Source organism: Canis aureus, chromosome 37, assembly GCF_053574225.1.
Source record: "Canis aureus isolate CA01 chromosome 37, VMU_Caureus_v.1.0, whole genome shotgun sequence".
Lineage (NCBI taxonomy): Eukaryota > Metazoa > Chordata > Mammalia > Carnivora > Canidae > Canis > Canis aureus.
In genome coordinates, this window is record NC_135647.1 from 22,473,375 (window position 1) to 22,499,319 (window position 25,945).

At 37.9% G+C, this 25,945-nt stretch overlaps 2 long non-coding RNA genes and 1 pseudogene across 3 annotated transcripts in view; 1 reads left to right on the plus strand and 2 right to left on the minus strand.

Annotated features, from left to right (window-relative positions):
- LOC144306688 (uncharacterized) overlaps nucleotides 1-16,256 on the minus strand; it is a 71,628-nt gene extending 55,372 nt beyond the window's left edge. Inside the window, exons 1-2 of the long non-coding RNA XR_013373804.1 lie at nucleotides 16,164-16,256; nucleotides 15,476-15,554 (exon numbers count right to left, since the gene is read on the minus strand). This is a non-coding gene — a long non-coding RNA (uncharacterized LOC144306688). The remainder of the gene's footprint in view (nucleotides 1-15,475; nucleotides 15,555-16,163) is intronic.
- LOC144306686 (uncharacterized) overlaps nucleotides 1-25,945 on the plus strand; it is a 156,868-nt gene that overhangs the window by 73,739 nt on the left and 57,184 nt on the right. The window contains exon 4 of the long non-coding RNA XR_013373801.1: nucleotides 22,853-22,900. This is a non-coding gene — a long non-coding RNA (uncharacterized LOC144306686). The remainder of the gene's footprint in view (nucleotides 1-22,852; nucleotides 22,901-25,945) is intronic.
- LOC144306684 (ATP synthase peripheral stalk subunit d, mitochondrial pseudogene) overlaps nucleotides 1-25,945 on the minus strand; it is a 114,893-nt pseudogene that overhangs the window by 51,103 nt on the left and 37,845 nt on the right. The gene's annotated exons all lie outside the window — the stretch shown is intronic.

The following is a 25,945-nucleotide window of genomic DNA, read 5'->3' on the forward strand; positions in this document are numbered from 1 at the left end:
GAAATTAAGTTTGGACTGCTTTTTTTTTTCCCTCCTACAAAGCCTAGAATATGATTTGATTTCAAAAAATAGATATATTTATTACTCTAATAAAAATAATGATTAAACAAAGAAAAGTATAAGAGAAGTTAGCACTGTAATACAAAAAAAATGGGCAAGGATATTAACACACAATTCGCAAAACACAAAGGACCACTAGACATGAAAAAAAAGCTTACTCTCACTAAAAAACCAGTGAATTGAAAATATACACAATGTTTTCTAATGTAGTTCCAACGGTTCATTTTTGCTTTTGTTTCTTTTGCCTCAGAAAACATTCTAGAAAAATGTTATGGCTGAAGTGAGAGAAATTACTGGCTGTGCTCTCTTCTAGGATTTTTATGGTCTCAGGTCTCAGATTTAGGTCCTGAATCCATTTTGAGCTTATTTTGTGTATGGTGTAGGAAAGTGGTCTAGTTTCATTGTTTTGCATATAGTTGACCAGTTTTCCTAATACCATTTGTTGAAGAGACTTTCTTTTTCCCCACTGCATAGTCTCACATCTTTTGCTGAAGATTAATTTAGCATATAATTGTGGTTCATTTCTGGGCTTTCTGTTCTGTTCCATTGATCTAGGTGTCTATTTTTGTGCCAGAACCAGTACTGTTTTGATTAGTATAGCTTGAAGTCTGGAATTGTGATACCTCTACCATTGTTTTTCTTTTCCAAGAGTGCTTTGGCTAATTAGGGTCTTCTTTGGGCCCATACAAATTTTAGGATTATTTGTTCTAGTTCTGTAAAAAATGCTCTTGGTATTTTGATAAGGATTGCACTAAATCTGTAGATTGCATTGGCTAGTATGGACATTTTAAGAATATTGATTTTTCTAATCCATGAGCATAGAATATCTTTCCATTTGTATGTGTTGTCTTCAATTTCTTTCATCAGCATTTTATAGTTTTCAGAGAATAGGTCTTTTACCTCCTTGGTTAAGTTTATTTGTAGATATTTTTTTCTTTGGTGCAATTGTAAATGGGATTGTTTTCTTACTTTCTCTCTCTGCTGCTTCATTATTAGTGTATAGAGACACAACAGATTTTTGTACATTGATTTTTGTATCCTATCACCTTGAATTCATATCACCTCTAGTAGTTTTTTGGTGGAGTCTTTGGGGTTTTCTATATATAGTACCATGTCATCTGCAAATAGTGAAAATTTTACTACTTATCAATTTGGATGACTTTTGTTTCTTTTTCTTGTCTTATTGCTGTGGCTAGGACTTCTAATTCTATGTTGAATAAAAGAGTGAGAGTGGACATCCTTGTCTTGTTCCCGACCTTAGGAGAAAAGCTCTCAGTTTTTTTGCCATTAAATATGATGTTAGCTGTGGGTTTTTCATATATGGCCTTTATTATGTTGAAGTATGTTCCCTCTAAATCTAATCTGTTGAGGGTATTTATTACAAACAGATGCTGTACTTTGTCAAATGCTTTTTCTGAGTCTGTTGATTACATGATTCTTATTCTTTCTTTATTGATATGATGTATCACATTTATTGATTTGTGAATATTGAACCACACTTGCATCCCAGGAATAAATCCCACATGATTGTGGTGAATGATTTTTTTAAATGTATTGTTGAATTGTTTGCTAACATTTTGTTGAGGAGTTTTGCATCTATGTTCATCAGAGATGTTGGCTTGTTGTTCTTTTTTCTCATAGTGCCTTCATCTGGTCTTGGTATCAGGGTAATGCTGGCCTCATAGAATGAATTTGGAAGTTTTCTTTCCTCTTCTATTTTTTGGAATCACTTGAGAGTAGGTAAATCAAAATAAAAAAAATTATGTACAGCAGAGCCTACTGAATGGGAGAAGATATTCACAAATAACATATTCAATAAAGAGTTAGTATCCAGAATATATAAAAACTGTATACAACTCAATATCAAAAACCCCAAACAACCCAATTTAAAATTGGGCAGAAGACATGAACAGACATTTCTCCAATGAAGACATCCAGATGGACAACAGACCTATGACAAGATGTTCAACATCACTCATTATCAGAGAAATGTAAATGAAAACCAAAATAAGCTATTACCTCACATCTGTCAGAATGGCTAAAATAAAAAACATAAGGAACAACAAGTGTTGAAGGGGATGTGGAGAAAAAGGAACCTTACCTAGTACACTATTGGTTGGAATGCAAGCTGGTACAGCCACTTTGGGAAACAGTACGGAAGTTCCTCAAGAAGTTAAAAATCGGGATGCCTGGGTGGCTCAGCGGTTGAGTGTCTGCCTTAGGCTCAGATTGTGATCCTGGGTCTGGGGATCGAGTCCCACATTGGGCTCCCTGAGAGGATCCCACTTCTCCCTCTGCCTATGTCTCTGCCTCTCTCTCTCTGTCTCATGAATAAATAAATAAAATCTAAAAAAAAAAAAGACTTATCATATGACCCAGTAATTGTACTACCAGGTATTTCTCCAAAGAATATGAAAACACTAATTCAAAAAGAAATATGCACCCCTATGTTTATTGCAGCCTTATTTACAATAGCCAAATTATGGAAACAGCCCAAGTGCCAATCAATTGATGAATAGATAAAGAAGATATGGTTGGTATGGTATATATATATATATATATATATATATATATATATATATATATACTACTATTCAGTCATAAAAAAGGATGAAATCATGACATTTGCAATGATATGGATGGAGCAAGAAAGTATAATGCTAAGCGAAATGAATCAGTCAGAGAAAGACAAATACCACATGATTTCACTCATAGGTGGAATTTAAGAAACAAAACAAATGAACAAAAGAAAAAAAAGAGAGAAACCAAAAAACAGGCTCTTGACTACAGAAAACCAGTGGGGAGGTGAGTAGGAGGATGGATGAAATAGGTGAAAGGAATTAAGAGAACATTTAACATTTTTAAAAAAGTTTTAATTTTAATTCTTTTTTAGTTGACATACAGTGTTATATTAGTTTCAAATATATAATATAGTAATTTAACAATTTAATACATCACCTGGTGCTCATCACAACAAGTGCAAGAGTACACTTACCTTGATGAGCACTGAGTAATATACAGAATTATCGAATCACTATACCATACACCTGAAACTAATTTAACACTGTACGTTAACTATCTGGAATTAAAAAAACTAATATAATATTTATTTTATTATTAGATTATAAAATAACCTTACTTCTTTGCATATTGTTCTCCTTTTTTAGTAAATTGGATAGGTTATACCATTTGCCTTGATTAATTTGTTTTAAGGATGCAATGTAATGCACAGGAACTCCAAAGCCACATGACTATAAAGGGTTGAAAGCTGCCTCCGTGTTGTAACCCTCAGATAATGCTAAAAAAAATAGTTCCAGTCTTCCCATTTGACAGACATTTTTTTATTTAAATAAGTAGATAATTCAAATTGTAAAAACTATTCCCCCGTGTGATTCAGTAGAACTGGAAGGAAATTTTCATGTTTCCTGATTTGCTGTCCATTAATCTGCCTAATTACACTGGTGGAAAGAGGACTGGGAAGAATAAACATGTAACATACATGTTAGACTCTTAGATATTTGAAAAGGGTTCCAGGTTATGTTTAGGATCATCGTACATCCTGGTTTGCCTGAAATAGTCTCAATTTGTCCCTGTTTCTGGAAGTAAATATTAGTAGCACCTACTTTTGTGGCACCTGGGTGGCTCAGTGGTTGAGCTTCTGCCTCTGGCTCAGGTCATGATCCCAGGGTCCGGGGATGGAGTCCCGCATCCGGCTCCCTGCAGGGAGCCTGCTTCTCCTTCTGCCTGTGTCTCTGCCTCTTTCTCTGTGTCTCTCATGAATAAATAAATAAACTCTAAAAAAAAAAAGCACCTATTTTTATTCTCAAAGTGTTCCTAGTTAGATGACAAATTATATGGTTACCCCCACCATAGTTCCCTTAAATGCAGGTATTAATTTATGCTAAAAATACAAGTGAAATGCTTTTGATACCATGCGGAAGAGGGTAAGTTTGTTACATTGTATGTATTGTGAGACATTGAATTATATTCTTGATGGCACAAAAGATGAACCTGTTTGGCTAATGCAGTGAAAATGAGGCTTTTTTCCTATCAAAAGATAACTCGCATCTGCTCTAATGGTTGTAGAAATTCTTCATTGTGGGCCTATGCTGTGCAGCATACTGTCATGGAATACACAGTTTTATCCTGGAAATTACTAAAGTTAAAGGCTGTAGAGAAAGTTTGACCATAAAGGAATGCCACTGTAAGTCCAATGGAACTCTTTACTTTTAGCAGGACATTTTCTTGATGGTGCCATCTGATTTACTGCGGAGTGTACCACGGTTAGTAACTGATCTTCACAATGTGATCCTCAGTAGCCACAACATTGTAGACTTTTTTTTTTGCACATTTTGTTTATTTTGCATATAAACAAAATTATATTTATTATGATATCTACCTTCTCCACTAACCCAACTTTTTCTTGGCATTGTTTGAAAAAGGAATGTACTTGTATAACTTAGTGCACTGGAAAGTGCGAAAGCGTGCCATCAGCAAGCTGAAACTGTGAGAAATTCCTGCAAGAGGGAAAACAGACAGGGTCACATTTATAGAGAAACAAGTCTACAGGAAATTTTATCCAAAATAGGGGCAGGAGAGAACTTCTGTGAAAGTCTAGGGCATGTCCTCAGGATATAACATTACAAGGAGGGGTCCAAGTCACAATTGCTGGGATGATTCCTTAGGGAACTGTGCTTGGAGCAGCTTGGCTGGTTTCTGCTTGGACTGAGCAACAAACAACAGTGACATTTTCTATCCATATAAGCAGACTCAGGTTCCAGGGATGGAGAGGCATGGAAGATCCCTATTAACTGTGAACTACCAATGCAATTTTTCCAATAATATTGGAATAATATTTCCTTCTATTCCATAGTTGTTGTCAGAAGCTGCATTCATGAACAAGTAAGGATCCTGGAAAGCACAAAGACAGAAGAGAAAATCACCATGTATTTGAGAAAACACATCATGAGAGAAGAAAGAAATGTAATTAAGAGAATGCTTAATAGAGAAAATAAGAAAAGCTCTAAAAATAAGTATAGTATCTTCAAAAATATTGAGAAGCCCATTTGTTTTCATAACAAAAAAATAACAAAAGTCCTTAGAAATTAAAATAGCTGTTTATCCTCCTCCATCACAGCCTTCTGCTGCTGCCTCTGGTGCCGCTTTGGTGCTCATTTGTTACATATCATATATTTACCTTAATGGAGCAACTGAGATGCTGGTGTACATCTTGGCCAACAAAAGATCCCAGAAAGGAGTTGAGAGGCAAAGTGATCTTTTCAGTGACACCTGATTGCATTAACCCCTTTTGCGTAAAACTATTTAAATGACTTCCTGAAACCCTGAAGATAAGTACAAAATCGTTAACATGGGCTTTAAAGTGCTACGCAAACCTCCTTCTCTCTTCATTTTAGCTTATTCCATGCCTTTGCTCATTTTCTCCCTCTTGGGCCTTCTTGTATTGTGTCTTTTACTTGTAACACTTTTTATCCCCTCTCTTCAGTGAAATGAGTTTCTCCTCTTCCTTCAGACCTCAGATTACTCATATTTAAGAAAAAAAAACAGAGTTCTCTGACTTTCATAATTGGGTCAAAGCTTCCTGTTATTTATTCTTGTGGACCTATTTTTTGGAATATTTATTAAACATGCCAAGTTGTCTAGGTGATGTGCAGTCTTTCTATCAAGTCTGATGGAATTTCTCTTGGTCCAAAGACTTGGGAATTGTGCTCCATCCTCCAACTCTGCACATACCAAAAATACAGGATAGTTACAATAAAGATTGGAAAACACAGGCAGTCCCCCTGGTCCGTAACATTGATGGACCTGGTGGATCCCGAGATTGGCAATGAAGGAGGTTACTTCATGTGATCACATATCTTCTCTCTCTGAGGAACCACCCATTTTCTTCCACAGCCCCTGCTCTGGGATGTTTTAACTGAGAAAGTTCAGATTATTTTATTGTATAGTAATTTTGCAATGGTTATTTCTTTTTTTTTTTAAGATTTTATTTATTTATTAATGAGAGCGAGAGAGAGGCAGAAACACGGGGTGCAGAGGGAAAAGCAGACTCCATGCAGGGACTGATGTGGGACTCGATCCCCAGGTCTCCAGGACCAGGTCCTGGGCTGAAGGCGGCGTTAAACCGCTGAGCCACCAGGGCCGCCCTGGCATGTTATTTCTTAACTTCATTCAACAAATATCTAGGTACCATAGTAAATACTAAGATATAATAGTAAACAAAACCAGACCCAGTATTTGGTCTCTAGAGTTTATAGTCAAATCGATAAATCTAAAACACGGCTACACAGGAGTAAATAACTCATCATAGCAGGTGTCAGTACTTTATTAGTCTTCATGGTCAAATAATATTCCATTGCATAGATAATGTAATTTGTCTGTTAATTGGTAGACATTTCAGTTCTACTTTGGAGCTGTGAACATTTGTGTAAGTTTTTGTATGAACATACATTTCCAGTTCTCTTGGGTACATACCTAGGAGCAGAATTGCTGGGTGATTGGGTAACTCTATTTTTAAATTTTTCAAGAATTGCCAAAAACCGCTGCACCATTTTACAGTCCTGCCAGCAATGTGTGAGGATTCTCATGTCTTGTTACCAACATTTGTCATTGTATACCTTTTTGATTATAACTCCTAGTGGTGATGGAGTGGTATCTTATTGTGATTTTAGTTTGTATTTCCCTAATGATTAGTGATATTGACCATGTTTTCATGCGTTTATTGGCCCTCTGTATATCTTCTTTAGAGAATCTTCTCTAAATTAGATTTATCTAATTCAAGATATTCACATCCTTTGACATTTAAAAATCGGGGTGATGTTTTATTGTTAAATTGGATGAATTCTTTATATATTCCAGATACAAGTGTCTTATCTAATATATGATTTGCAAACATTTTCTTCCATTCTGTACGTTGACTTTTCACTTTTTTGATGATGTCATTTGCAGTCTAAAATTTTTAAATTTTTATGAAGTCCCAATTTTTCTCATTTTGTACTTTTGGTGTCATAGCTAAGAAACTATTGCCTAATACAAGGTCTCTTAGGGTTTATTCCTGTGTTTTTCTTCTAACAGTTTTATAGTTTTAGGTTTTAGACTTCAGTCTATGATCTGTGTTATTTTTTTTTAATGGTCTGAAACAAGGGTCCAACTGAATTCTTTTGCATGTTGCCCCACCTGGCATCATTTTGAAAAGACTACCCTATCCCAATTGAATTGCCCCTCGTCAAAAAGGAATTAACCATAAATGTATCAGTTTATTTCTGAACCCTCAATTTTATTCCACCGATCTATATGCCTGTCCTTATGTTGTCATCATAATTTTTATTTATATTTATTTCATTTAATATATTTCTAGTGAAATTGTCACATGTTTGAAATTGTTGATTTTTTCTTTTTCAAAATAAAATGCAGGTAATTTGAAAACACTTAACTATAATCTGAATTTGGCCTACTGGCATTGATGGTTCTTTCTAATCATGTGAATTTTAAAGATTAAATACATTAATTTGGGAACTAATTCATTTCACAGTGACATTAAACAATTTCAAGGGGTGCCAGGGTTGGTCAGGCATCTGCCTTCAGCTCAAGTCAAGATCTCGGAGTCCTGGGATTGAGCCCCACTTGAGCTCTCTGCTCAATGGGGAATCTGCTTCTCCTTCGCTCTGTGTGCTCTCTCTCTCTCAAATAAATAAAAAAAAATTTTTTTTAATTTCAAAATTATATCTAATAAATTTTTAAAAAATATTTTATTTATTTACTCATGAGAGACACACAGAGAGAGGCAGAGACATAGGCAGAGCGAGAAGCAGGCACCCTGCAGGGGAGCCCAACACAGAACTCGATCCCAGGACCCCAGGATCACTACCTGAGCCAAAGGCAGATGCTCAACCACTGGGCTACCCAGGTGTCCCAATAAATGTTTGACAAATGAGAATTTGTCACTTTGCCCTTATACAGTGATGATTGCAAAACAATACTTCCTTATCTGTAATTATAAACTTAAATGGAAACTCTTTTAATTCATGAAGGAGGCCATTAGACTAAGTTGGCTTTAATGCCCTATGAAAGCAAACCAAATCCAAGCCTCAAGGTTAAGAAATCATATCCTAATGAAAACCAATCACAAAGAGCCAAGTGGGCTTTCCCAAATAATGCAACTACTTAAGCAACAGGCAATTTCTTTGCTTTGCCCTCTTTTCTGTAAAAGTCTTTCCTTTAGCTCCTGTCAGTGGATTGCTTCTAACAACTTCCAATTTGGCACTGCTTGATTTGAATCAATTTTTGCTCAATAAACTTGTAATTGTAATAGAGCTCAGTTTATCTTTTAATACCCTGATTGGTTTAACTGCAATATGAAGTGATTATGCTGAGTGTATAGGGCTACCATAACAGAGTACCATAATCTAGGTGGCTAAAAGCAACAGGAATTTATTGTCTCACAGATCTAGGAGCCAGAAGTCCAAAATCCAGGTTTTGGCAAGGTCATGCTCCTTTGAAACCTGTAGGAAAAGAATACTTTCTTGACTCTTCCAGCTTTTGGTAGTCTTACATGTTCTTTGGCTTGAGGCAGCATAATTCCCATTGTCACATGGTATTTTTCCAGAGTCTCTTTGCAGTCTTCCTTCTGTGCATGTCTATCTCTGTATCTCAATTTCCCATTTGTGTAAGGATACCAGTCAGTTTGAATTAGGGCCCACCCAAATGACCTCATTTTAACTTAACTACCTCTGTAAAGACTTCTCTTTTCAAATAAGGTCACATCCTGGGCTACTATGTATTAGGACTCCAGCATATCTTTTTTGGGAGACACAAGTCAACTCATGATATTGAGAAGAGGCGTTTTGCTAGACCAATATTTCAATTTTAAAATTTTCAGTTATTTTATTTATTATTATTTTTGTGTTTCTGCTGACCTTAGAACTGAACAGTTTTTAATTATTATATCTCTGATACAGACATGTTCTTCAAAGTGCCTGTAGCTATATCGGGTCACTTACAGCCATCACCATTGCTGTGTACATCAGTAATCTCTCTTCCCATTTACGCTTTATCCCATATTCATTTATTCAGCCATTTATTTATTTAAAAATAGTTATTAACTCCTTATTATGTGCCAGACATTCCGCTGGGCATTGGAGTCTATCAGCCTTATTTCCATCTAACTTAGGGGAAATTGCCGATAGAATATATACTAACACTGGAACATTACAATACTACTCAATAAATTTTGTCATTCAGCTTGCTAAATTGTATTCTTAATATAATGAAACATTTTCATTATGGCTTTCTGAGCTTTCTAACCTAGAAAAGGATGGAGGGATACTGTTAGATGGGTCCTTTCTAATGAGAGACCATATTTTCCCCTATGATTTTTGGTCACCATTTATCATTTAGGTGATTTCTTCAACTTCTCAAAAAGTCCAAAAAAGAAAATGTACAGAACAACTATACAGAAGATGATGTATGAGTCCATATGAAAAACTCATAGGAATGTGAAATATCTTATATTTTATAATCAACCCTAAGGTTGAAAAGCAAAATATAAGTTTAATAACAATTCTTAGGGCTTAAGGAATGGAGTAGGCATTCCAGAACTGCTGCTCAAAAAGATTCTAACCAGTGTTTCAGCTCTGAGTCCACAACTTGGTGCTCAAACTCCAGTCAGGTGAGATGTCAGGTGTTGATCTGACCCTGGTTCTTTTTGGGTAACCTGCCTCTTCACCAGTTACTTTTGGAAATTTATCCTTGGTATTCTAAAATTTCAATACTGTATGCCTGAGTATTTGTTTTTATTCTTACTTATCCTCTCATATTCAGTTGGGCCTTTCTTTTTATTTAATTATATTATATTAATTATATTATATTATATTATATTATATTATATTATATTATATTATTATTTATTTTATTGCAGTAGGCCCTCCCTTTCAATCCAAGGATTCTTTGTTCCTGGGCAATTCTCAGCCATCATTCCTTCACACGTTGCTGGCTTCCACCTACCATATTTATCCTTTTGGAAAACCTTTGAGACAGATATATCTTATATGTCTCTCCACTTTTAAATTTTCATCATTGGATGCTGAAAGAATTCCTCCCTGGGCCTTCTTGTCCTCTAATTCACTCTTTCTCTCTCTCTCTCTATATATATATGTCCATTTTGCTTTTCAAAACCATCCATTAAATTATTTTTAAATTTCAGCAATTATAATTTTCATATTCAAGACCCCTATTCTGTTTTTCATAACATAGGTCATTTTTCATAAAAACCTATACATACACCATGGATATGACATTCCTCATCTCTCTGATACAGGATCCCTTAAGCCTTGTGGGTTCTGAAGATTCTACAATTTGAAATACTTCCTCTAAGGGCAAGAATACAAAATTGTTTATGAAAACGAATAGTTTAAAAAAAGAAAATGAATAGTTATTTAGGATGTAAATTGAAATAGATTTCAGGAGTCTTGGAGCTTCAGATTCCTTTCGTCAGAGATCCTTTAAGTATGATTGGAAATGCTTACCTAAAAATGGGCTTCTCCTCTTTTCTAGAGTTCTCTATAACCTTGGCAACTCCCAGCCTTTACATGAGGCCCTTTAAAAGGCTCAAGCTTAAGAACATCCACAGGGGTGCCTGGGTGGCTCAGTCAGTTAAGCATCTGACTCTTGATCTCAGCTCAGGTCTTGATCTCAGGGTTGTGAGTTCAAGCCCTATGATGGGAGCCTACTCAAAAAAAAAAAAATCCATATGCATGTGCATATAGTCTTTTCTGTCATTTCTGCTTGATGTGAGGGAGAGAGCTGGAGTATGGGCTCAACCTGTTACCTTGAAAACAAAATTCTATTTTTTCCTAGGTAAATGGAAATAATTTTTACCTCTGTTTTTCTGTCATTACTTTGTCTTTGTTTTCATTTCTTTTTATTTATTTATTTATTTATTTATTTATTTATTTATTTATTTATTATTTATGATAGTCACACACAGAGAGAGAGAGGCAGAGACACAGGCAGAGGGAGAAGCAGGCTCCATGCACCGGGAGCCCGATGTGGGATTCGATTCCGGGTCTCCAGGATCGTGCCCTGGGCCAAAGGCAGAAGCTAAACTGCTGCGCCACCCAGGGATCCCTCATTTCTTTTTGAAATGAAATCATACTAGCTTATGATTCTAGCATGGTTATATTTTTATTATAATAGAGATTATTAAACTCCTTTTGAAATTAGAGAATAGATACATTGCAGGAGAGGAAAATGTTTTTTCCTTGACCCCATTAGGGTCCATGGCTAGGTCTGAGAATGAAGCTGACAAAGACAGATGAACAGCAGAAAAGCGTGCAAATTTATTTAACATAAGCTTTATGTGGCATGGGAATCTTTAGGAGGAAATAAAGATCTAAAGAAACAGACCTGTGTATTTTCATCCTAAGTTTGGTGAAGAGTGGCTGGTTATGGAGGAATATGAGAGATGAAGGATTATGAAGTATTTGTAATTGTGGGGGAAATACAGCAGGGCTTATTTATTAGGGTTCCTTTTGGTGTCCTCTTTGGACATAAAGATGTTTCTTTCCTGTGGGTATAGGAAGGTTGCCTCTCACATGAGGATTTTATGATTTGTTTCAGGGAATAGGGTGAGGGGGTGAGATCAGGAGGAGCTTCCTGCTTAAAATATGCTAAGGTACCGTATTTTGGGGTAGTATGCAGTGAACCGACACATAGATATGGTGGAAGAAAAAAAACATTGATCCTGTTCCTGATTAAATTTCTTATCAAGGAACATAGTAAAATACAGAAATGTTTTAAGATGTCATTTATGTCAGGCAAATCAACTGCTTTTGGGGAATAAAGATATAATCTAATATGCTGTTAGTTAAAACAAAAACAAAAAACTTTTTTGTTGTTTGCTAATCGCTGAAGTTTACTAATACTATTCTTTGAAAATTTTGCACCCTCTAGAGGGACAAAATACAGGTAAATTAGGATATGTTTATTGTTCAAATGAACAAACAAAGACCAGAAATAGAATACAGAGAACAAAGTGGTGGTTGCCAGAGGGGAGGAAGTGGGGGGAAGGACGGAATAGTAAAGAAGATTAAGAGGCACAAACTTACAGTTATAAATAAGTCACAGAGTTGAAAAGTATAGGGAATACAGTCAATAGCATTGTAATAACATTCTATGGTGACGATGGTAATTACCCTTCAGTGGTGAGCATCATGTAATATGTTGTTGAATCACTACATTGTGTACCTGAAACCAATATAATATGGTAGGTTAACTATACTTCTAATATGGTAATACATTCTTTTTAAAATGACAAAACATTGTTTATTATTCAAAAATGTTCAAAATTGTTCAAGGAATATTATGTTAGGATTTAAATTAATAAAAATAACTTGATTTTTAAAATGGCCAATTTTTTTCCTTTTCAGTGGTGTTGAATTCTTATTTTCTTCTCATTAAACTGAAATTGCTAAAATTGCCACACTTAGTCCATGCAAAGCCCATGCCTTTGTGCAAATTAGAGAAAGCTGACCCTTCCTTGGGAAAATATAAGCATGCCTTGGAGGGCTCCCCTTCCTGGCAGACACAACTTTGCCTGGGAGCACCAGTTCTGATGAGAAAGGTTTAGCTGATTTTGGAGCTGGCTTGTCCCATTGGCCAGAATCCTTGCTCAGAGCATAACCAGCATGCCTGTATGTGGCACCACTGAATACCTGTATTAACTACTTGCAAAATAAGCCCTTTTATAAAATAGCTTCCCATTTGTTAGAATTTTAGTACCTAGTCTATGAGAACAATAAAAGTTTTTTGAGCAAATATATATTCTCTACAGCCTTCGTACTCAACTTGAAGTCTGAATAGCAGTAGCATTCGCATCGCCTGGGAGCTTATTAGAAACTTAGACCAGACCTATTGATGAGAATCAGACAAGATCCGTGGGTGATTATATACACACAGAAATTTGACATGTGCTGCTCTCCGTTACTTTTAGACATAAAGAGTGGACAGAGAGGAGAATGTAGCAAAACCAAATATAAGAAGTTCTAAACTCCAAATGGATAGGGATTCTTAAGATAATTACTATTAATGGCACCTGTTGCCATTAATTCAGCAGATGAAGGTTTGGGATTATAGATATTAACTCATATTTAACTCATCACTGTAGATTTTTTTAAAAGCAGGAAAGAACAGTGAAAAATAAGCCACATAGAAATCTCTAGAAAGAGATTTTGCTTAAGGTACAGCAGAAGTTGCCACTATATATGCACAGCACTTAACAAGTAATTTTGAGTAATTTCAACTTTATTCACCTTTGATCGCTGCACTTCACAGGCAGGTACCCAGAGCAGATAGCTCATTGTGGCCTGTCCCCGAGGGCTGCCAGGGTACTTTCCCTGCCTCTGCCTCCCTCAGGGCTTGGTTGGCATGCTACAGAATGGGGAGTGACTGAAGTCAAAGGGAGGATAGGGCTCACTATTCAGCCCCATTTGTGTTCTAGTTTCTCGCGTTATCCATGGTAACTCTGCCATGTTCGTTCCAACTAGTGTTACCATTTTCTGCTAGTTTAGTTCTGTTGTGCACTTTCTCAGAACAGCTGACTTGACTCCTGTAGACAGGTAAACCTCCCTGTTCATTAGCCTTCAAAGTGCGTCGTCGTAAAGGTGCTCCCTTCAGTAGCAGTTCCTAGGAAAGATCTCTCAATTGCTCACACTTCTGTCTGCTTTCCTGTGTTCAGAGCTTATTAGTTTTGTGATTTAAAAAAAAAACAGATTTATTAATTTATTTGAGAGAGAGAAAGAATGCAAGTTCATGTAGGGGCAGAGGAAGAGGGAGAGAGAATCTGAAGCACCCTCCTCGCTGAGTGCAGGACACCACACGGGGCTCGATCCCACAACCCTGAGATCATGACTTGAGCCAAAATCAAGAGTTGGACGCTTACCCAACTGAGCCGCCCAGGCACCCAGTGATTTTTTTTTTAAGGGTAATTGTGAAGCAATTTATTTAGTTACCCAGAAAAGGCTATGAGTCATGCTTAGCCAACAGTTCCTTGGCTAATAATATGTTATTTAGATGACCACAATTATTCTATTATTCTCTTTCAGAAGTTTAACTCTGAAACCCTGTGTAAATATAACATCTGTTAAGGTTTGACATTTATATTGAAAGATTTTCTTACAATATTCTCCCAATCTGTTCTTGTAAAGTAATGGCACCAAAAAACAAACAAATAAACCAGGATTAACACATTAACACCAAATATGAACAAGTACACAAAAAGAACAGATCTCCAGTTGCTATGAGGTTCCATTGACATGTAGAACCTCACTTTCTGGGTTGATTTACAGAGTCTCACCACTCCCATGTTACTGAGCCACAGTCCCCTCCCTCCCTGATGGTACATCAACCGAATGGTGCCTTAAAATGGCTAGAAGCATCTGTTGTCCAGGAATGGCTGTGGAATGGCCCATAATACCTTTATAATCTTCCAGCAGGCTGAAGCTGAATTTATTGGCAGTCTAAGTTCAGAACAAATTTGCAGTCTGGCTTTTCCTACCTGAGAGTACAGGAACTAAGCTCTGGCTTCACTTTTTATGTTAATGGCCCCTCTTTTATCTATCTGTCTGATAAGGCCCTGATCTATTTTAATTCATTATATTTGCTCAGAGGTTAAGTTTTATCTGTTAAAAAATAACTGGAGGATGTTCTTTTTGTTTGAGATAATAAGCACTCCTCTGAGACTACTTTACTAGTCAATTTTATGTGTGCATTATTTAAATAGAGCTTCATTCATTGCCAGAACTCGTTTTCCCTTCAATTAACTCAAAATGTCCAAAACTGAACTCATCATCTTTGTTTCTGGCAGGCAGCCCCCCTCTAGGTCTCCATTTCTAGGCATGCTGGCACTCTGCTACTACCTGCCAGGCTCTAGGACCTGGGAATCTTTCTTTCTTTTTTTTTTTTTTTTTTTTTTAGTTAATTTATTTATTTGAGTGGGACGGGGAGAGGGAAAAGGAGAAAGAAACTCTACAGGAGTAGAAGGAGTAGAAGGAGCTGGAAGCCTAACGTGAGTCTGGATCCCAGGGCCCTGAGATCATGACCTGAGCTGAAATCAAGAGTCAGACACTTAACCGACTGAGCCACTCGGGCGCCTGCGAGTCTTCTAACTTTGTCAATTCACTGAGAAGTATCATTTTGTTTTTCAAATTTCTCCTTGGAGTTTTCTGGTCCTGTCTGTCTATATGGCTACCACTGAGTCCAGATCTTCATCCCTTCACACATGTCTTTATTCTTATTATACCTCCTAATTATATCCACGGGCCTAACAGTTGTCTCCTTGGTCAGCAAACACTGACTGTCCGCAAGGTGCTAAGCTTTTCTCCTCCAAATCCATCCTACATACCTTAGCAGACCAATCTTCCTCACATGTGCTTTTATTATTGAAGCAGAGGCTGTCAGCAGTTCCCAGGATGCATTCTTCCCTTCAAACATAGAAAGAGAATTTTTAGTTGAGCACATGGTCACCTAGTTAAAGATTCCCTCCCATCCATTTTTCTGCTGGGCCCCCTTCCGGAGCTCTACAATTGAAGACAATGGGCTATTCATTTCTTCTCTTTTATTTTCTATTTCCTATCTCTATCTTTTTGCTCTATTTTCTGGGAAATTTTTTTCAAATTTATTTCGTAACCCTGTACCGAGTTTGATTTTTTTCCTATCATATTTTTGGTTTCTAGGAGCTCTTTTATGTTCTGTATTTAATTTTTATAGCATACTATTTTATTTCACGTATTCAATATCCTCTTGTTTATAAGAAGATATAAATGACGGGCTTCTTAGATGTTCTCTTCCTTGCATTGTCTTTTTTCCTGTGTGCATGTGCATGTTTCATTTTCGATTCCTATTAGATTACCTCATACATCTGGTGCTTCTTGGCTATTTGATCATATTTAAGAGTGGAGCCTATAGCGCTGAGAGTCCTGTGTGCATGCGGTGTGGAGAGGCTCGTCAACTATGGTCTTCACTACAGAGTGGCCTGACGGGATAATTTTTCACTGGAGAACTTCCAAAGTCAGTATTTTTAGATCTTTTACCTCGAGCTGATTATCTTCCCCAGGGAAGAATCTTCCAGCTGCCACCTGGAGATAATAGGCCTGGTTATAAGTGCTCTGAGAACATAGTGAGGGTATAGAATATAGAATTCAGTTACATAAACTTGCAGTCAATCCTTTTGTGTTCCAAGAAGCATCTCCACCCTACTGTGCTTGTATGACACTCTGCTTTACTCTTTCTGGAGAATCACCCTCTAGTCTGCTGCCGAAGTAGGAGAGGGCATCTAAGTAGGGTTGACAGACTTAGCAAATAGAAATATGGGATGCCTAGTTAAATTTAAATTTCAGGAACAGAGTAGGTAATTTTTAATGTAAATATATCTAATGTAGTATTTGGGATATATTTCTACTAAAAACCATTCATTTTTTTAATCTGGAATTCCAATAGGACTGGGCATCCTATATTGTCTGATAATATGCTTCTCAAGTAGACTTTGAATCATACTTCCTGTTTCAGCCCCATTTCCACCCCTAGTAGAAGAGGTACCTGGATCTACCAGTATCTATCCTTTGGGCAACATGAGTCACGCTGTTCCCCGACTTTCCCCAGAGCTGACTGGGGAAAAGACTTTCTTTGCTCTCCTACCAGTTACCAGATACCACTTACCCATCTGCTCTCCAGCTTCCAAAATTGTGTGGCTGTTCATTTGTTTTCTATATATCAATAAGCTTTGTAGGCTTAAACCTTTTTGTTTTTGTTTTTGCTGCTGTTCTATTTGGTTTGCTTTAGTTTTGGTTTTGATTTCTTTTGTCCAGGATAATATTTTTATTTGGTTTCAAAATCAGCTTAATTGAGGTATTCTTTACATTTTTAGCCACATAATTTGTAATATTTAACAAACATACGGTGGGGTAGCCACAACCATAATCAATATGTAGAAAGTCTCTGCCACCTCAAAAAGTTTTATTCTGCTGCTTTGCACTCAGTCCCTTCCTTCAGGCTCTGAGTTTTGGCAACCACTGATCTTTCTGTCATTTGAGTTGTGATTTTTGGAACATTTCGTAATATGGTGTTGTGCAGCATTTAGTCTTTTGGGTCTGGTTGCTGTCATTTAGCATAATGCTCTAGAGATGCTTTATGCAGCATGCATTGTTGCATGTATCATAGTGTTCTCTGTTTTATTGCTGATTAATAACAACATTTGAGTTGTTGAAGAATGGATAGAAGAAAAAAAGAACATTTGAGTTGTCTCCAGTTTTTGACTAATTGAATAAAGCTGCTATGAACTTAGGTATACAAGTCATTGTGTAGTCATATGTCTTCCTTCTTCTTGGGTAAATACCTAGGTGTGAGATTTCTGAGTCACATAGTCAGGTATTTTTAACCATATAAGAAATTGACAAACCGGTTTCAGAGCAGATGCACCATTTTACATACTGACCAGTAGTGCGTGAAAGTTCCATTAGTTTTACATCCTTGCCAATACTTGGTTTTGTCAGTCTAATTTATTTAGCCATTTTATGAGTATGTTGGGCAAATTTATTGTGGCTTTAATTTGCATTTACCTAATGATTTTAAGTATCTTATTTGCCATTCATATGTTATTTTTGGTAAAATGTCTGTTCAAATCTTTTGCCCAATTTTTTAATTGGTTTATTTATTTTTATTGGACTTATTAGAGTTATTTATATATTTCAGACACAGTCCCTTTTCAGGTAAGTGATTTTCAAGTACTTTTGATCCCCATTATTTGTGCCTTTCATATTTGTGAAATTGTATACTCACTAAATTTTTTGTAATCCCCAAATCAACCCTTGTGGTGCTTTCATGGTCATTCACACACATACTCAAAGCTGTGATAAATCTGAGTTGCTCAATGTACACCTTCCCAGTTGAGGTCAAACAAGGCAACCTTCTGCCTTCTTGTTTCAGCTCATAAACAAGTATCCTTTATAAGTTCTATTAAATGCCATGTTTTCAAAATTTTTGTGAATTTTGTTGGTAATTTCACTGTTTAAAATGGCCCCCAGCTGTAGCACTGAGGTGATTTTTGGTGTTCCTAAGTGCAAGAAGGCTGTGATGTGGCCTATGGAGAAAATTTGTGTGTTAGATGCACTTCATTTAAGAGTGAGTTATTGACTTTTGGCGATGAGTTCACTGTTAATGGATCAACAATACATTACACCCAGAAAAAGGACGAGGAAATTTGCCAATCTGTATAAGAGGTTACTCTGGACAGTGCTAAAGCAACATCTATAGTGCACGATGAAGCTATGGAAAAGATGGGAGAGGGGCTACCTGTGGATTCATGAGATGATGACTGATTTAAAAGATCATAGGAGGCATTATTGTGAGGAAAAGCAAAGAAATTTATGGCCAGGAAAACGCTAAACCCTTCTCAGGGCTGGCTCACTTGCATGTTTCAAAGGTGATATGGTGTTAAAAACATTAAACTTGCATGTGAGGCAGATCAGAAGGCTCTGGAAGAATTTAAAAAAACACTCCCTAAACATTATACAGGAAAGGTGTTATGTGGAAGAGCAGGTTTCCAAGCAGCCAGCCGATAAAACAGGCTTCTTTTGCAAGGATGTTGGCAAACAAAGCTGCCTAACACAAATGGGGTTTTGATTGACAAAACGATGCCTGGGGCTCCCCGGAGCCTAACCCTGTGTTTCCTAGGGGCGGCGGTCCGGATTCACTAATGCAGTATTTGCACTCAGTTCCCGGAACATAACTACTGTGCACGGTGAGAACCGACTGTCCTTCCCGCTGGGCCTGCCCTGTGGGCTCCACTATCTGTGGTTGCCTGGGGCGCCCTCTTTTTCCTCTGGTCCGGTCTCCTGATCCATCCTCAGGCCTCCTCACCAGTTACCCTCAGGAAGTCTCTGGACCCGAGCCCCGGGGTGATGGAGATGCTCCTCTTCGTGTGTAACACACTGTGCGTATTCCTCTGGCTCCGCGATGCAGTCGTTCAAGCATCTGTCTGTCTCCCCCCATCGTCTCTGAGCTGCTTGAGGGCAACTTCTCCCTTCCTTCCCCTTCTCCTTCCTTCCTCCCTCCTTCCTTCCCTCCCCTCTTCTCTCCCTCCCTGCCTCCTTCCTTCTTTCCCTCCTTCCTCCCTTCCTCCTTCCTACCCCTTCATCCATCCATCCACCCATCCATCCATCTATACACACATACACACACACACACGTGTATATATGTATATTTGTATTTGTGTACACATTTAAATATATATTTTGTGGGTGGCAAAATTCAACACTTAAAGATATTTCTTAGGTTGTACTTCCATTTTCTTTTTTAAATTACCCTATGGTACTCCATCACATTTGATTGATCTGTGTTTCCGTGTCCTGGTACTTAGCAAAGAGCCTGCCCCGTAGATAGGAGCAGTAAATATTTGTTAAAAATAAAAGCATAAATGTTAATAATATTGATTCATTCTACGCAATTGAAGTTTTCTGAGTCATAAATTTTTAATAAATAGATAAAATAGTTTGAAATTAACATATTAAATTAATAGCTTGTTCCCTTCAATATCCTAAACAATTGCTCTGCTTATTCTCTCTTTAATTTGAGCTATCTATAATAAAATTTTGCTGAGCAAAATAAGCTTAAGTTTAGTCCAAAAGGAATAATTAGAAACTTGGAACAAGTGGTCTGCATTAATGAGTTTTTACTGTGCTTGGTGGGTGTAATTCTAGAATTTTAGAACTGGAGAGTTCTTCTTGTACATGTGTTCATGAGGCTCCTCCAGGTTAGCTAAGGAGACAGGAGGAGAGACAGAGCCAGCCCTCCGCAGGGGGCTGCGGGGCCTGGAAGGAAGGTCATCCGTGGACAGCTCTGCTCCCGGCCCCTGGCAGCAGCCCAGCTGTCTTTTCGAGAATGAACGTGAGCTCCTCCTTCAGCTGGGGCTGCTGCTATGAAGACTCGGCTGCTCCAGACAATGCTTGGTCTTGGCTTGTCTGGACTCGTCACTTCGGCCACTTCTCTCTCTGCCTGCCCAGATCAGCAAGTGCCGATGGTCTCCATAGGTCTTTGTAGGGGTGGAAAAACTTGTTCCTCTACCTTCGTAGGCTTCGTGACTGGGGCCCTGCGAACTAAACCGGCAAAAGACAGGTTAACTGGAGAAAAAGATACAAATCTTATTTGATATTAATATTTTAATTTTTATGTGTACAAATGGTCTCACAGAAAAGGAAGTAAATAAAAAACCCACAGAAGCAATTAGGCCTGAGATTTTGCATACTATTTTAATGAAGAGCAATAAATTAGGGAGAGGTCACAAGACGAAGGAGAAAGGTTTGTGCTTCTAGGGGAGGCAAATTGTAAGAAGGTAAATATGTAAAGGAAACTAGTGGAAGATAAGGGATATTTCAGTAAGGTTTGCTTATGTAGATTCAATCTGACAGTCATCTCCTCTTCCTGGTATGGGGGAGGGAAGGGAGACAACCAATGTATGCCCTACCTTTAGGGAGGGTAAAGGGCTTGTCTTATGCCTTCTGTTTGCCATTTGCCTTCACCTAAAAACAATCCTATGTCAAAGTTGTGTATTTTGGAATAGCATACTCTGATCCGCCCATCTCAAATTCAAACCCTCACATAGAAAGGATTCAACTGTGACAGATAGTTATTCTCCTTCCAGCTAAAAAGAGATCACATACCAATCTCCCTCCTAAGACCACTCCATAAAGTAGCTGCCCTTGGGGCCAGCCCTTTTTTCTTGAACCAGGGTGATGAGAAGCACAGCTGCTTTCTCAGAAGGCCTATGAGCATGAGATACACTCAAGTCACACCTCTGAAAGCTGCCCTCTGAGTCAACAGAGGCAGATGCTGAAGCCTGGAATGTCAGGTGGGTCATTCCAAGGAGAGTCCTTTCAAAGTCCACTGTGATCTTGGTCTCTGAAGGACATCATCTCCCAGATTTTGAGAAGACTTGCCTATTTGGCTAATTCCTTTTGATCTGCTCTAAATGTTTGAGTTGTCTGTAGGTATCAACAGACACCTCTCATTTTGTTTCCTCTAGTTTTATTTATTTGGGATATAATTGCTATATAACATGGCGTAGGTTTAAGGTGTACAGCATCATAATCAATATATGTATATATTGCTAAATGATTACTACACTTGGGTAACATCCATCACAGGTAGTTACAGAACATTTTTTCTTGTGATGAGAACTTTGAAGATATTTTCTTAGCAAATTTCAAATATACAATATAGTAGTATTAACTACAATCACCATGCTGTGCATTATAGCCCCAGAAATTATTGATGTTATAATTGGAAGTTTGTGCTTTTTGACCATCTTGACCCATTTCTCCCACTCCTCACCCCCCCACCTCTGGTAACCACCAATCTATTCTCTCTTTCTATGGGTTTTGTTTTTTAGAATTCACATATAAGTGAGACCATACAGTATTTCATTTCTATACACCTTATTCTCTTGTCTGACATATTTCACTTAGAATAATGCCCTTAAGTTTCATCTATGTTGTTGCATATGGTAGGATTTCCTTCTTTTTATGGCTGAATAATATAAATACATAAATGTTCTCTTTTCTCATTCATTCTACAATGGCCAATTAGGTTGCTCCCATGTCTTGGCTATTGTAAATAATGCTGCATAAACATGGGAGTGCAGATATCTTTTTGGGATAGTGATTTCATTTCCTTTGGATATATACCCAAAAGTGGGATTGCTGGATCATGTGCTAGTTCTATTTTTAATTCTATGAGGAAACTCCATACTGTTTTCTACAGTGACTACCTTTTTCTCCACATCCTTGCCAGTACTTGTTCTCTCTTGTCTTTTTGGTCATAGTCATTCTAACAGATGGGAGGTGATATCTCATTGTGGTATTGATGTGCACTTCCTGATGATGAGTGATGTTGAGCACCTTTTCATGTACCTGTTGGCCACTTGAATATCTTTTTTTTTTTGAAAAATGTGTATTCATTTCCCTTGCTTATTTTTAATTCAATGATTATATTGCTATTGAGTTGTAGGAGTTCTTTATATATTTTGTATATTAACCTCTTATTAGATACATGATTGGCAAATATTCTCTTTCATTCTGTAGGTTATCTTTTCATTGTATTGATTAGGCATGTCTTGTTTATGGATAATATATTACCAGTGGGTCTTATATCAGAATTACTTATGGTTGAAAATTAAGGATGGGGCAGCCTGGGTGGCTCAGCGGTTTAGCGCCGCCCTCACGTCAGGCTCCCTGCATGGAGCCTGCTTCTCCCTCTGCCTGTGTCTCTGCCTCTCTCTCTCTTTCCCCCTGTGTCTCTCATGAATAAATAAATAAAATCTTAAAAAAAAAAAAAGAAAATTAAGGATGTCTCACATAACTGGAACACTGAATAAGTAAGCCTACAACATGTTTCTTATTTTCATTTGTTTTACTTAATCTAAATAAAGGAGTTGCTGCTTTAAAAATAAATGTGTAACACTGCAAGGGAAATTGGTATAAAGCTTACCAGAGTTGCTCTTTCTTAGAAGTGATTAATATTGTTTTAGAAGTTTGAAGCAAGGCAGTATGGAAGGTAGTATTTAGTTAACTGATATTTATTGGGAACCAACTACAGGCCAGACATTGTCCTAAGCCCTGGGAATATTGCAGTGAACATGAAAGTTGTATTCCCTGGTCTTGTGGAACTTAAATAGCATATATTCAATCAACCTATTTTTCCTTTTTTTTTTTTTTTTTTTTTTTTTTAGAACATGGGAACATGGACAGTAGGGCAAGGAGTGAAGTGAGAGTTGAAAGTAAGTCTAAAGTCCTACACCAAAGTTTTCTAATTAAAGTATGAATGAAAGACTTTAAGCAACCCATGAGCAATTTGAACATTGAAAACAGCAATTTAACTCCAACCTGAAGCAAACTGTGAGTCAGAATAATGCCATAATGATATTGTTAATCATTGGTGGGCTTGTCACCTATTGGGGTTTCTTTCTTTTCCACCTCCCCCACTCTCACTTCCCCTGACTAAAAGGGACAAAAAAAAAAAAAAAAAAAAAAAACCTTCAAGAAGTAATTAGTCATAGATACATTAATTATTGGACTGGCTATAGACTTTTCATAAACCCAGTGATGTATGATGAGAACCTCAGGCCCCAAGGCCACCAGTTTCTTAAACAAGACTCATTATTGGCTCAGCCAGCCTCCATCTGAGTTACTCAGCCCCAGGCCAGCGTGGAAGACGCTGCCCTATTTCCAGCTCTGATTTACTTTATCTACAGCAGATTCATTACTGCTCACCAAGCAGTTCTCTTACAACAGATCCATTAGAACCCCCAAAGCACAGGCCTGTGAACGGGGGGCTCTTCCCCGTTGTTACTCTCAGCACCGGGGAGGGCATGCTCACTGCTGCCTGTGGAGTCTTAGCAGATTTCTGGAAAGCACGTCGAATATGCTTGACATCTACCACTCATCCCTTAGAACTGATAAAGGCCTGCATTCCCGGCGGGGTGGGGGACCCTGTTACCCAGAGCATCGAACCACAGATCGGGGCCAACAGATGACGACCTCATCATTCCCCAAGACAAAGGATACGGAGCCCCAAAGTCAAACCTTGTCGTGTGCCTGTTCCTCACACTTTTCATCTCACTTTATATCAAATGGGACGTGGATTTACACCTTTGAGCTGAAGAAGCACCCAACTGTGCTTCTGTATTTGACACAGTTTGTATGCTCGGCTTCTTCAACCAAAGGCTCTCCCTGCCCTTGATCCCTGGACCACTTCTGTCTATAATTAGTAGATACACCCCCTCCCACCCTAGCTGCTCCGCTCCCAATTCAGACAGTACTGTAATCCCTAATAGCAAAGGTAAGCACCCCAGGATATTGAACCACGGGACAGTTTCACTGGAGAAAGATGTGTCTGACGCCCTGTGCCTCCGGGAAGTGAACCAGCAGTCAGATTCACCTGGAAGCCACCCTTACATTCAGATGCCTGATGGAAGTTCAGCTTTGGACACCGACTGACTCACAAGTAGAGGCAGAGTATCTCGGCAGCTTCATGCCTGCTCTGGTAGGCGGGTTGTTGGAGTCAGTCTCAGGACAACACACTTATCATGAATGAAATTAAAATATTTGTCACACTAGTAAATTTATAACACTGGAATAGATTCTCCTGAAAGCATATTTGCTATTATTTTGAAAATCTATCCTCGTATTTAAAATAATATAATATTAAAGTTTATAGCTTTCTGATATGTAAAACACTGGGCAGCATAGAGTCCTCATCCAGTAGTTATTTCTTGTCAAGCACGTAAAGTGAGGCCTATAGGTTTTTGGTCAATCTGTGACACATATGGAAACCTAAAGAAATTTACATATTGCTCTCTGGCTTTCCTTGTTGTAATTTTGGGCACAGGAATTACATGATTTTGTTATAAAAATGTTATAAAAACAACATGTTATAAAAATAAAGGTCATTTAGAAGATCAAGAATATGCTATTTCAATTTTTAAAAGATTAGTTAAAACAAAGCATTGAAAAATAGTTTTGAGAAATCTGAACTCATTGAGAATATGTTGTGAGACCCCTAGGAATTTGAGAATCCTTCCATAGTTTTTTTTTTTTTTTTTGTATATTTTTTTATTAGAGTTCGATTTACCAACATATAGCATAACATCCAGTGCTCATCCTGACAAGTGCCCCCCTCAGTGCCCATCACCCAGTCACCCCAGGCCCCCGCCCACCTCCCCTTCCCCCACCCCTAGTTCGTTTCCCAGAGTTAGGAGTCTCTCAAGTTCTGTCTCCCTTTCTGATATTTCCCACTCATTTTCTCTCCTTTCCCCTTTATTCCCTTTCACTATTTTTTATATTCCCCAAATGAATGAGACCATATAATGTTTGTCCTTCTCCGGTTGACTTATTTCGCTCAGCATAATACCCTGCAGTTACAACCATGTTGAAGCAAATGGTGGGTATTTGTCGTTTCTAATGGCTGAGTAATATCCCATTGTATACATAGACCACATCTTCTTTATCCATTCATCTTTCGATGGACACCGAGGCTCCTTCCACAGTTTGGCTATTGTGGACATTGCTGCTAGAAACATCGGGGTGCAGGGGTCCCAGTGTTTTACTGCATCTGTATCTTTGGGGTAAATCCCCAGCAGTGCAATTGCTGGGTCATAGGGCAGGTCTATTTTTAACTCTTTGAGGAACCTCCACACAGTTTTCCAGAGTGGCTGCACCAGTTCACATTCCCACCAACAGTGCAGGAGGGTTCCCTTTTCTCCGCATCCTCTCCAACATTTGTGGTTTCCTGTCTTGTTAATTTTCCCCATTCTCACTGGTGTGAGGTGGTATCTCATTGTGGTTTTGATTTGTATTTCCCTGATGGCCAGTGATGCAGAGAATTTTCTCATGTGCTTGTTGGCCATGTCTATGTCTTTCTCTGTGAGATTTCTCTTCATGTCTTTTGCCGATTTCTTTTTTTATATAAATTTATTTTTTATTGGTGTTCAATTTGCCAACATATAGAATAACACCCAGTGCTCATCTCATCAAGTGCCCTCCCTCAGTGCCCGTCACCCATTCACCCCCACACCCACGCCCTCCTGGAGCCTCACAGGATAAACAACCCCCACTGAGCCTCACAGTGGCCTCACCGGATAAACCCATAGTTTGTTTTTGTGGAAATGATTAAGAGCTCCATTTGTCTCTCCTGGGATTTGGAGATTCTCACAAAATGCTGGATTGACCCCCCAATCTTGATTGAATAGTTATGCTAACAAATCTGTTCTAATGACCAGTTATAAGCTCTATCTGAAAGAACTTTCTTCTTGCAGGATATATTT